Genomic DNA, 11,113 nt, shown 5'->3' with positions numbered 1-11,113 from the left:
GTTCCTTGGGCACACCTAGCATGTCGGCCGGTTTCCATGTGAAGATGTCTTGGTTTGCCCGAAGAAAACTGACGAGTGCGCTTTCCTATTTAGGATCAAGCCCTGTTCCGATAAGGGCTGTTTTGGATGAGTCACCAGTCTCGAGGTCAATGGCTTTGAAGTCCTTGTCATTTGCTGGCTTAACTTTAGTGGCTCGCGACTTGTTCTTTGGAATTTTGAGTTCTGCCGGGGTGAGATTTTTTGATGCAGTGAAAACTTGTTGCATGGAGCTGGGAACTTGAGTAGTCGCGGCTACTTGAACAACTTGCGTGTCGCATTCATATGATCATCATAGGTCTCCACGAAGAGATAATTCTCCTTGCAGTCCAGGCATTTTTAGTAGCAAGTACACGAAGTGTGGGATGGCCATGAACTTGGCCAGGGCTGGTCTTCTGAGGATCGTGTGATAAGAAGTCTCAAAGTCAGCCACCTCGAACTTGATGTACTCTATGCGGTAATGCTCTTTGGTGTCGAAAGTGACAGGTAGGACAACATGTCCTAGTGGGATAGCTGCATTGCCGGGAATGATTCCATAAAAAGGAGAATCTGTTGGGGTAAGCATTTTAGTGATGTCAAGGCCCATCTTGTTAGAGTCTTGGCAAAAATGATGTTGAGTCCACTGCTGCCATCGATGAGTACTTTGGTTAGTCTTGAGCCTGCAACAACTGGGTCTAATACCAGAGGAAAACGCCCTGGTTCTGAGAAGTTGGTCCATTGATCCATTCTGCTAAAAGTAATGGGTACCTCAAACTATTTGAGAGGTGTGGGAGTGACTGGTTTGATAGCCATGGTTTCTCTGAGTACTAATTTGTTGGATCGCTTGGAGGTAGTGCCTGGAATTCCCCCAAAAATGACGATGACAGTTTTAGACACTGTCTAGAACTTGTCTTCGCCGTCTTCAGTTTCATCCATCTTACCCTTGAACCTTTATCCTTATTGTTGTTATTGTTATTGTTGTTGGCGGGAGGTTCTATCAACTCTTGCATTACTCTGCGAAGGTTGTAACAATTTATTGCAGCGTGTTTGCTATGTTGGTGCCATGGACATTGTTTTTTGAGTAGTTCATTGAATGAAGGGCCATCATTTTGTTTGTTTGGTCCTTTCTTGATTGAGTTTGATATTGCTGCAACGGTATTGTCTGGTTTACGCTTGCAGTTCTGATTGCCCAAGTAGTTGTTTCGGTGATCGCCATTGCGTTCTATCTTGTTCTTGGTTGTTACCTTGGTTATTGTTGTCACGTCCACGATTGCGATGTAATCGAACCTCTCCCATTCCTTATCTTCTTCGTCTGCCTATGACTGAGCTATAATTTTGAGTTCTTTGACATCTGTTGGATGGCGTCTGCCAAAGTCTTGGAACATGCATCAGTCCCAGAGGCCATTTTGAAAATATTCTATCACGTCTGCTTCTGAGATGTCGACAATTGTAGCCTTTTTGTCGAAAAAATGGTGTAGGTAGTTATCTTCTTGCGTAAGGATTCATCCTTTTGCTGCTTAATCTAAGCCAAGTCAATTCTGTTGCCAGGGCGTTGCATAGTTCCCACGTAGTTGCTTGTAAAAGCTTTCTTTAGATCAGACCATGAGTCGATGGAGTTAGGCTTCAAATATTCGAGCCAAGTTAGTGGCACAGGTTCCATGCAATCGAGAATGTGGATGACCTTTGTATCATCGCTTCCGCCTACAGCTTGGGCTGCTAGTGAGTAGAAGCAGAGCCACTGAACTTGGTCTTGGTTGCCATCATACTTACTGATGCCCATTGGTTTGAATTTCTCTAGAAGAGTAGTCTTCATGATTCGTCTTGTGAAAGCGGGGAAATGGTCATTATCATCACCCTTAGCCTGATGTTCATGATGGTGATTGTTAATTATATCTCGAGCATCATGGTTTTGATTTAACGTTTCTCGAAGATCACTGATGTGCGAGGGTTCAGGATTAGCTCTGCGGTAACGTGGGCCTTCCACGGAGGCTGTACGACTACCCTCGGCTGCATCTCTATTTCGTCCTTGAGCTCCGAGTGTGCCCCTATGTTGTCTTGGTTCTTCATGTGGTTTTTTTTGAGTCTTGCATGGTCTCTACTATCATCATGGTGACTTGGGTTGCGAGGCACGGATGGGATTGGTGTTTCCTTGTCGAGGAGTTTGTATGTGTGTTCTGCCAAGTATGACAGGAGATCGCTGTATTTGTTTGGAGGCATTGACTGGGCGATAAGTGATGAGGAAATCGCCATGCTGGACACACACACAAGTCATGGTCTTCCCCAAGTTACAAATCGTCACCAACTCGGTCGCCGCGTTCAGTTCAGATTCAGCCAACACCCTTGCACGGTTTCAGCCATATCTCCCTCATACGACATCAAAAAGAGGCGTTCTTTGATGCGTTGGAACGAGGACACCGCTGCTGTTCTTTTGGTTCTGGTCCTAGCTCTAGAAGGTTTGTGGATCATTCTATGTGACCATGACAAGGTGCTGTATCACCAGTTTTGGGCCAACTTGGCCTTGTATCGTGTCGGGCCTTAAGCCCAAGTTGTGGGTGCCCCCTCCTTGGTCACCCCCAACCCTAATTTGCCCCTTTTGATATAAACTCAGTAGCTGCCACCTTAGAAACTCGGGTTTTGTTTAGATCTAGTTTTCTTTTGAGAAACTGAGATTGATTCGTTGTAACTGTGGCAACAAGTCCTTTTACAGTGATCCAGGGCCCCTGTTCTTAGTCTCCTCGACTATGTCAGTTAGTCCTTTCGAATTGAGAGCTTGAACCCTTCTTTACTTCATTCATATTTGCAATATCAGATTGCGTGTTTATACTTTCTTGCTTGAGTCCTTCGATTCGCTTGCAGGGAAAGCCCTCTCAGTGAGGTCAATGAAGTTGTGCTTAGTTGATAACCAACGGAGCAGCGGTGTAGCGGTTGCAGGGATTCGAATCATGTCTGATTAGAAGCACGGATCGTCAACATCGAGTCTCCACCAATCGAATTTATCACTACCTTTCGGAAGATCGGGCCAGTGCTACATCAAGTGGTATCAGGATTTTAGGTTACCCGTGAGGTATACTATCGTGTTTCCCCTTTAGATTCAACTCGTGTCCATCACCTATAGTCCACAAAAAGCCAAAAAATATTTACACCTTCCGCTGTCCTATCGCCTTTTTAGCCTTGCAATTTTCGTTTTAGATTTGCCTTGTTGAGTTTGTATCCGTCGTCGAGTCTTGTTGTTGGTTTAGTGTGTTCGTGGTCGTAGTTTCAACCGCCCATCGGTGTTTGATTGTTTCCGCCACAATCTCATCCACCTTTACCCAAACAACAAGTCAAGCCCCCACATTACTCGACTTGCCCTACTAGCCGCCTTGTGTGAACTCTTGCCATACAATCCCTAGATAGGTTGCAGGCCGCATTGTGTCACCTTTGCTGCATACCAGGAATGTTTGTGCCCCTATATTGCTTGCTGAGAAGATTTGCTCAGCCGTGATTGGCGTTGGAAGGATACGGAAGCTTTGCCCTAGCCGCTGCCGCCTTACCTGCCGCGTTGTGCATTTCTGAAACCCTGATTCGGGCGACCTTTCTTAAAACAGGCATAACTTTTCGCCCGGAACTCCGATTGAGGTGAATTTTGCGATTCTCAACTTTCCCGAAAAAAATCAGGAAGTGGAAGTTTTCAAGCCTCTAAGTTGTTGCACGTTTTTTAGCAAACGTGCTTATTTTTCTGTAGACCACATCACACCTCTGTTTATGGTGCAAATTTTTGTAGTTCCATCTTGTGTGATCCCTTTTCAGATAAAAATATAAAAAAATAGTTGAGAAAAATAAAAAGGTGGTTTCCTACTAGTCTTGGAGGGAAAATCAGGGAAAAGAATTAAAATAATTGCATGAGTTGTTGGTTACTTGTTTTTTGAGTTCTATCCACCGTATTTCATTCCAACTTGTTGTGCTACGTCTAAGGACACGTCTTAGCCAGCAATTGTGACTTGTACTTTGGATACTTATTGAACTTTGCTAATCTGCTTCCGCTATTGTTTTTCCTTGCTACCATATTGTGCCTTCCCAAAGCTCCGCATATACTTCTATTAGTACAGGTTCTCTTTGCAACTGTTACACCCAAGCTTGACAATAGATTGTACCGCCCTGTTGGCTTTGGTAAGAACACTTGCAAAATGGTAGTAAGCCGTTTGAGATATTGCTTTCCACTTTCACCACCACCCTGTAGTTGCTAGTTGATAGGGATAATACTTTTGTGTTGTCTTTTGCTGTCTTCTAATCATGTTAGGGAAAGGGAAAGGAGTGGAGTTCCCTTCAGACTTCAATGAGTGTGTGTGTCCAAGGACGAGCTTATGAAGCTTCTTGCTAACCAGCGCACCTACATCGACGGGAAGTTTGATGACTTGATGCGCAACATTAACATTCTGGTTACCCAAATTGAACAAGTTGAGCAACGACCTCCTCCAGTACCGCCACGCTGACCCACCCCTCATGATGATGGTCTGGAGGATGATGATGACACTGATCTTAATGATGATGCACGTGACATGGACCGTCTTCGGCGTAATCGTCGTGGTATGGAAGGTAATAATCATCTCCGTGGTAATAATGATCCTTTTGCTAAAACTAAATTTACCATGATTCCTTTTGCTGGTAATGCTGATCCTGAGGCTAATTTAGATTGGGAACTTGCTGTTGAACAAAAATGTAATTCTCATTTAGTTCCTGCTGAGCATAGAGTTAGGCTTGCTACTAGTGAGTTTACTGGTTTTGCTCTCTTTTGGTGGAATGATCTTTGCAATAATAATAATGCCATTGCAGTACCTCAGACTTGGACTATTTTAAAACAACGTATGAAATCTCGTTTTGTTCCTCCTTATTACCAACGTGATTTGCATATGAAACTGCAAACTTTAAAACAAGGTGAAAAAGGAGTCGAAGAATATTATCAGGAATTGCTCATTGGTCTAGCACGTTGTGATATACATGAGGATGGTGAAGATACTTGTGCTAGATTCTTTGGTGGTTTGAATCGTGATATATAGGATATTCTTGATTACAAAGATTAGAACAGGTTCAACCAATTATATCATCTTGCTTTAAAGCTGAAAGAGAAGTAAAGGGACGTCGTCAACAACACACTTTCAGGTCCAACCCTGGAAGATCTTTTCCGCAGCAGCGTTCTGATGTCGACAAGCCCAAGGCTTCTGTTGCCCAGCCACTAGCGACATCGTCTGCTACTAGACATGCTTTCGAGGTTAGCAATTTATCTCCTGTGCAGTCCCAACCACAGAAGAAAGCTATGGCCCCTGGTGCGTCATCGAATAGCTCCAACAAAATTGTGTGCCACTGCTACAAGGGCATTGGACATGTCATGAAGGATTGCCCAACTCGTCGTGCTTACATAGCCACCGCTGATGGAACAGGATATGTAAGTGCTAGTCATGTTGAAGATGAATTGGCTCTTGCTGCTAACATTGTTGCAGATAAAGTGAATAAAGAGGAGGCGGTTGCCATTGATTCTCTGGCTGCCTCGGTGGGTTATGAGAGCCTTCTTGTGCAGCGGGTGTTGACTTTCCAATTGGGACATAAGGAAGAGAAGCTACAACACCACAATTTGTTCCACATATTTCTCATCGTTAAGGATCATCGTGTTCTCACCATAATTGATAGTGGGAGTTGCAACAACTTGGTGAGTTCAGATCTGGTCGAGAAACTTGGCTTGACCACATGTGCGCACCCGCATCCGTACCACCTACAATGGTTCAACAATAGTGGTAAGACAAAGGTAACTAGATCAGCGCGCGTGCATTTTTCTATTGACTCATATAATGACTATGCTGATTTTGATGTTGTACCTATGCAAGCATGCTCTCTTTGGTTAGGCCGTCCATGGGAATTTGATGTTGATGCTTTACACCATGGCAGAACTAATAAATATACTTCTATGCATCACAACAAGAATATTACTTTCCTTCCTTTACCTCCTGCGGATATTAGGAAACATCATATCGAGCTTGCTGAAATTGTTAAGAATGATCATGCATTAGTTCCATCTCATGCTACACATAATGGGATTAAGTTAAAAGAGGGTGTTTATCTTGCCACCTTGCTGCTACTGCTGTCTTATGTGATAATCAAGATGCACCTTGCTATACTATTCTTTATCGAGATGTTTGTCTTACTGATAATCCTATGTTTCGTACTTTGCATCCTGTTGTGCCTAACCTTTTGCAGGAGATTGATGATGGGATGGAGTCGAGGACGACTCCAATTCAAGAAGGGAAGGATGATGAGGACATCGCCATGCTGGACACACATGAGTCATGGTCTTTCCCAAGTTACAAGTTGTCACCAACTCGGTCATTGCGTTCAGTTCGGATTCAGCCGACACCCCTGCACGGTTTCAGCTATATCTCCCTCATACGACATTGAAACGAGGTGTTCTTTGATGTGTTGGAACGGGGATGACACCGTTGTTCTTTTGGTTCTAGTCCTAGCTCCAGAAGATTCATGGATCATTCTGTGTGACCACGACAAGGTGCTGCATCACTAATTTTGGGCCAACTTGGCCTTGTATCGTGTCGTGCCTTAAGCCCAAGTTGTGGGCACCCCCTTCCGGGTCACCCCCAACCCTAGTTCGGCCCTTTTGATATAAACTCAGTAGCCATCGCCTTAGAAACTCAGGTTTTGTTTAGTTCTAGTTTTCCTTTGAGAAACTAAGATTGATTCGTTGTAACTGTGGCGACAAGTCCTTTTACAGTGATCTTGGGCCCCTATTCTTGATCTCCTTGACTGTGTTGATTAGTCCTTTCGAATTGAGAGCTTAACCCTTCTTTACTACATTCATATTTGCAATATCAGATTGTGTTTTTATACTTTCTTGCTTGTGTCCTTCGATTCGCTTGCAGGGAAAGCCTTCTCGGTGAGGTCAATCAAGGTGTGCTTGGTTGATAACCAATGGAGCAGTGGTGTAGCGGTTGCAGGGATTCGAATCGTATCTGATTAGAAGCCCGGATCATCAACGTCGAGTCTCCACCAATCAAATTTATCACTACCTTTTAGAAGATCGGGCTAGTGCTACATCAATAAGGTTGATAGAGGCAATAGTGGCAAATGGCATGTTGTGTTCTCGTGTTTGTATTGCTTTGAATGCTCTGTCAAGGTTCACAATGGGAAGACTTGCGGCTAGAAGTCGATGACATTCTGCTCTCCAAGTGTTTTTTGCTCTTCTTTGAGTTCTTTGGTAGCTAGTTTCACCCTCCGGGGCGTCAGCTGAAAATTCATCTTGGGAAACTTCTTCGATTTGGCGTTCCCAATGAGGAGTTCTTTGGTGTTGATTGTTGGTCCCAATTCCATCGGCTGGAGAAACAACAACAAAGATTTATCTATCCGGAGAGTAGCTTCCAGAGCTGGATGTGATGACTTCAGTGGAGCCATCTTCTTCACGGATCAGTGAGAGTGGAGTACCATCTTGGTATGGGAGGATATCCAAGTGTGCGAGGAGGCGTGACTCCTTGTCTTGGGCAAGGAAGGATGGCTTCATGCCTGACCAGTAGACGAATCTGCCTTGCGGTGTTGATGTGATTACCATGTTGTGGACCGGATAAGGGGAGTTCTTTAAAAGAGTCCGAGTCACAGTCATGGTCCTCAATTGGCTCTAATCCAGATTGGACTTTGGATAGAGCTTTTTGATGAACCATGACCGCTTTCAGAGTCCGAGCAAAAATCGGCTTGGAGTTGTATCCGGTCCACACGATGGCTGAATTGCCTCCTCGCGCGGACAAGTCCGAGTTGTGGTTGGGTTCGAGTTGTGGTCAAATCCGGTGTTGTTCAGATCGAAAAATTCAAAATTCTCGACCAAATCTTCCATGTCATGTCAACGAGAGTTTCCGCTGAGATGCATCTTCTCCGGTTCTTCGATGATGCGGCATTGGAAACCTCCAATGCCGTCAGCAATGTAGAGCCAGGAACCGAAAACGAACGTTGCACCCACTATGAACACGAACGCTAGCTTAATGATGACTGGAGCCATCGATATCACGTGGAGAATTTCAGCGACCTCCCCTACCTAGCGCGCCAGCTGTCGGTGTTTTAACCCGGCAACCTATCAAGGGAGTACCCGAGATAGTGTTTTGGTTGGTGGGTGTTGCTGAAATCAAGGAGTCGATGGTGACGCAGGAAGATGATTTAGACAGGTTCAGGCCGCTAGATCGCGTAATACCCTACGTCCTGTGTGTTGTATGCTTGTATTTGATTGAATTTGTTTTTGAGAGGGTCCTTGCCCGCCCTTATATATCGGGGGAGCAGGGTTACATGGTAGTCTTTGGTACAAGAGTACTAATCGGACAAGACTATAGAGTCCTACTCTAACTCGGCAGAGTAGTTTTCTTGTATTCCGACCAGTTCTTTAGGAGTTCCATGTAGTCTACATTGCCCTGTAGCGTGGTCTTCATATCCTAATATGCCTCGAGTACGTCCCCTTGAGTGGGTCCGTACAGATCTTCTGGTGGGCCTAGGGGATGTATGGTCGATAGCCACCCCTTTAGTCCCAGCTGGTTTTACCAACCAGGACTAAAGGGTGTCTTTAGTTCTTAGGTGAATGATCTGGAACTAAAGGACCCCCCGCCTTTGTGTTGAAAACTTAGTCCCAGTTGGATTTTTGGGATCTATGGCCCTATCCAACCGGGACTAAAGCCACGTTTTCCACCAGTGTGGATGAACAACTCAGGTCGGGATAAGTGTGTTAAATCTTGTAGTTGCAATATCTGGGGCCTAATGAGGACATCACCATGCTGGACACACACGAGTCATGGTCTTCCCTAAGTTACAAGTCGTCACCAACTCGGTCATCGCGTTCAGTTTGGATTCAGCCGACACCCCTACACGGTTTCGGCCATATCTCCCTCATACGACATCAAAACAAGGCGTTCTTTCATGCGTTGGAACGGGGACAATGACACCGTTCTTTTGGTTCTAGTTCTAGCTCTAGAAGGTTCGTGGATCATTCTGGGTGACCATGACAACGTGCTACATCACCAGCTGTTGACGCAAAATTCAAGAGACGACCCTCGCGCACTAACACATGAAACCCGGTAGAATCTGCTTCACTCCCATTCGGGTTGTATCCCTATCGATCCGTGACGTGCCAATCAATCTGACCTATTGATTGACAAGGACACGTAAAATATCAAATACAAAAGCAAATCGGCTGGTATTCCGAATCGCTCAAGAGGGCGTATCAGCAGGACTGCCGACACGAACAAAAGACAATCGGCTAAGTCAGCCGATGTGGTGGTAGTAGATGTAAAGGAAGCGTAAAACACAAGCTAAATGGTACTATGTGAACAACACTCAAAACAGATCTAACCATGACAGTAGATTGATACGAGAAAATAAAGTAAAAGCCGATCGAAACGTGTTCCAAGCTGGATAACTGTGATAAAAGCTAAAACAATAAGATTTAATGAATAAAGCTTGCAGATCTAGCAAATATCGATAACTTGTGAATAAATCTAGACTAAACGACAGCGATGCGCCCGAAGTTAAATCCTAGAAAGTGTTCGGTAAACGCGGAATAAACAGTCTAGCCGGAGATTGAAGCAATGCAGCCCAACTAGCTTGGAAGAACTCATGAAGAAAAGAAAACAATGGTGAAGTCGCTGACTTGAAAGTAAATTGTGAAAATAGTAGATTTGTATTGATTATGATGTGTATATCCTTCCAGACCTCGCAGGACCCCTATTTATACCCTAAACATCAAGACTTCTAGTCCTAGTCGATTACGACAAAACATAAGATCTATCTCTAAAGAAACAAAATAAAAAAAACGACTCGTACAGGAGTCAGAAACGAACTTGGCCTCTATTAGCCAAAACCTGCTCTTCATCGGCTGAACCTTTGACATTTCCAATCGGCTGGAATCCTTCTGTTCGCATCGGCTGACTCCATCGGCTATACCCCTATCATCCTCCATCGGCTGCACCCTTGTGATCCCATCAGCTAGGCCTCTGTCTTTCTCTATCGGCAAAGCTTTCATCATCATTGGCCGATCTCTTATAACTTTACGCCCTCTACAACCCCATCGGCCGATCTACTAGCCGTTGTCTTTCCACCATGCATCGGCATCTCTGCCCCCTTTTGACGCCAACTTTGACGTATGTCAAAAAAATGGTGTCAACACATGCCCCCCAGTTTCAGAGTGAAACATATCTTTTGCTCCGAAATTATCTCAACCATGATTTTCACTTTCCCTGGGAAAACGTCGATATTTACCAATCACCAAGTAACAAAATATTTTCTGTTCCGAAATCTCCTCAGTCATGATTGCCTAAAAAAGTGTCTGGGGGTAACAGCTCTTCGGGTTTCGTGCAGGCGGCGGATGAGATACCGCATTTACCCTCTCGGGTGAGATTATAAATTTATAGGCATCATCTTCTTCTTCCCCACCGGTTCATCTTCTCGCACCGCCACACCTTACTTCCTCTTTCTTTCGAGCGAAAGGCGACCCTCGACGATTCCCGACGACCATCAAAGATCTCCAGCAACCATTGGAGATTCACTTGCTAATCACTTTAGATTCCAAACCAATTCCATGGTTACTCTTACCGCCGTCCCTGAGGTACACCTCTCTGCCTTCATCGTTTTCCCCGTGCCTCTATTTTCCTTTCCTCACTTAGCCATTTTCGCATTTCTCAGGATCTTAGAGACAGAATCACCATCCCCATAGCTCATACCTCTAGATTCATCGCCTTAGGCCCCATAGGAGACCCTGATCCGACAAATCTAATTAACTTGGAGACTAATAGAATCCCTTTTAAATCTGCATCGATGGATCTGGCCGATTGGGATAACGCCTTTAGATCTTGGACCAACCGCACACCCGGATGGAAGAATGCTGCATAAGTCAATGCATTACTCTTTCTTTATCAGATATGGCTAGAAACAAACCCATGCTCATAGCCGCATCATATTTCTGGTCGGACGCCCTAAACGCCCTCTTGTTCAATCATGGACCGATGACTCCAACCTTAGCCGACGTCCTGATGCTGACGGGCTTGGATATATCTTCCATCTATTTGCCATTTCACTTCCCGGCTAAAGGTTC

The sequence above is a fragment of the Setaria viridis genome, chromosome 1 (assembly GCF_005286985.2).
Source record: "Setaria viridis chromosome 1, Setaria_viridis_v4.0, whole genome shotgun sequence".
NCBI lineage: Eukaryota > Viridiplantae > Streptophyta > Magnoliopsida > Poales > Poaceae > Setaria > Setaria viridis.
Note: the sequence above shows the minus strand (reverse complement) of the source record.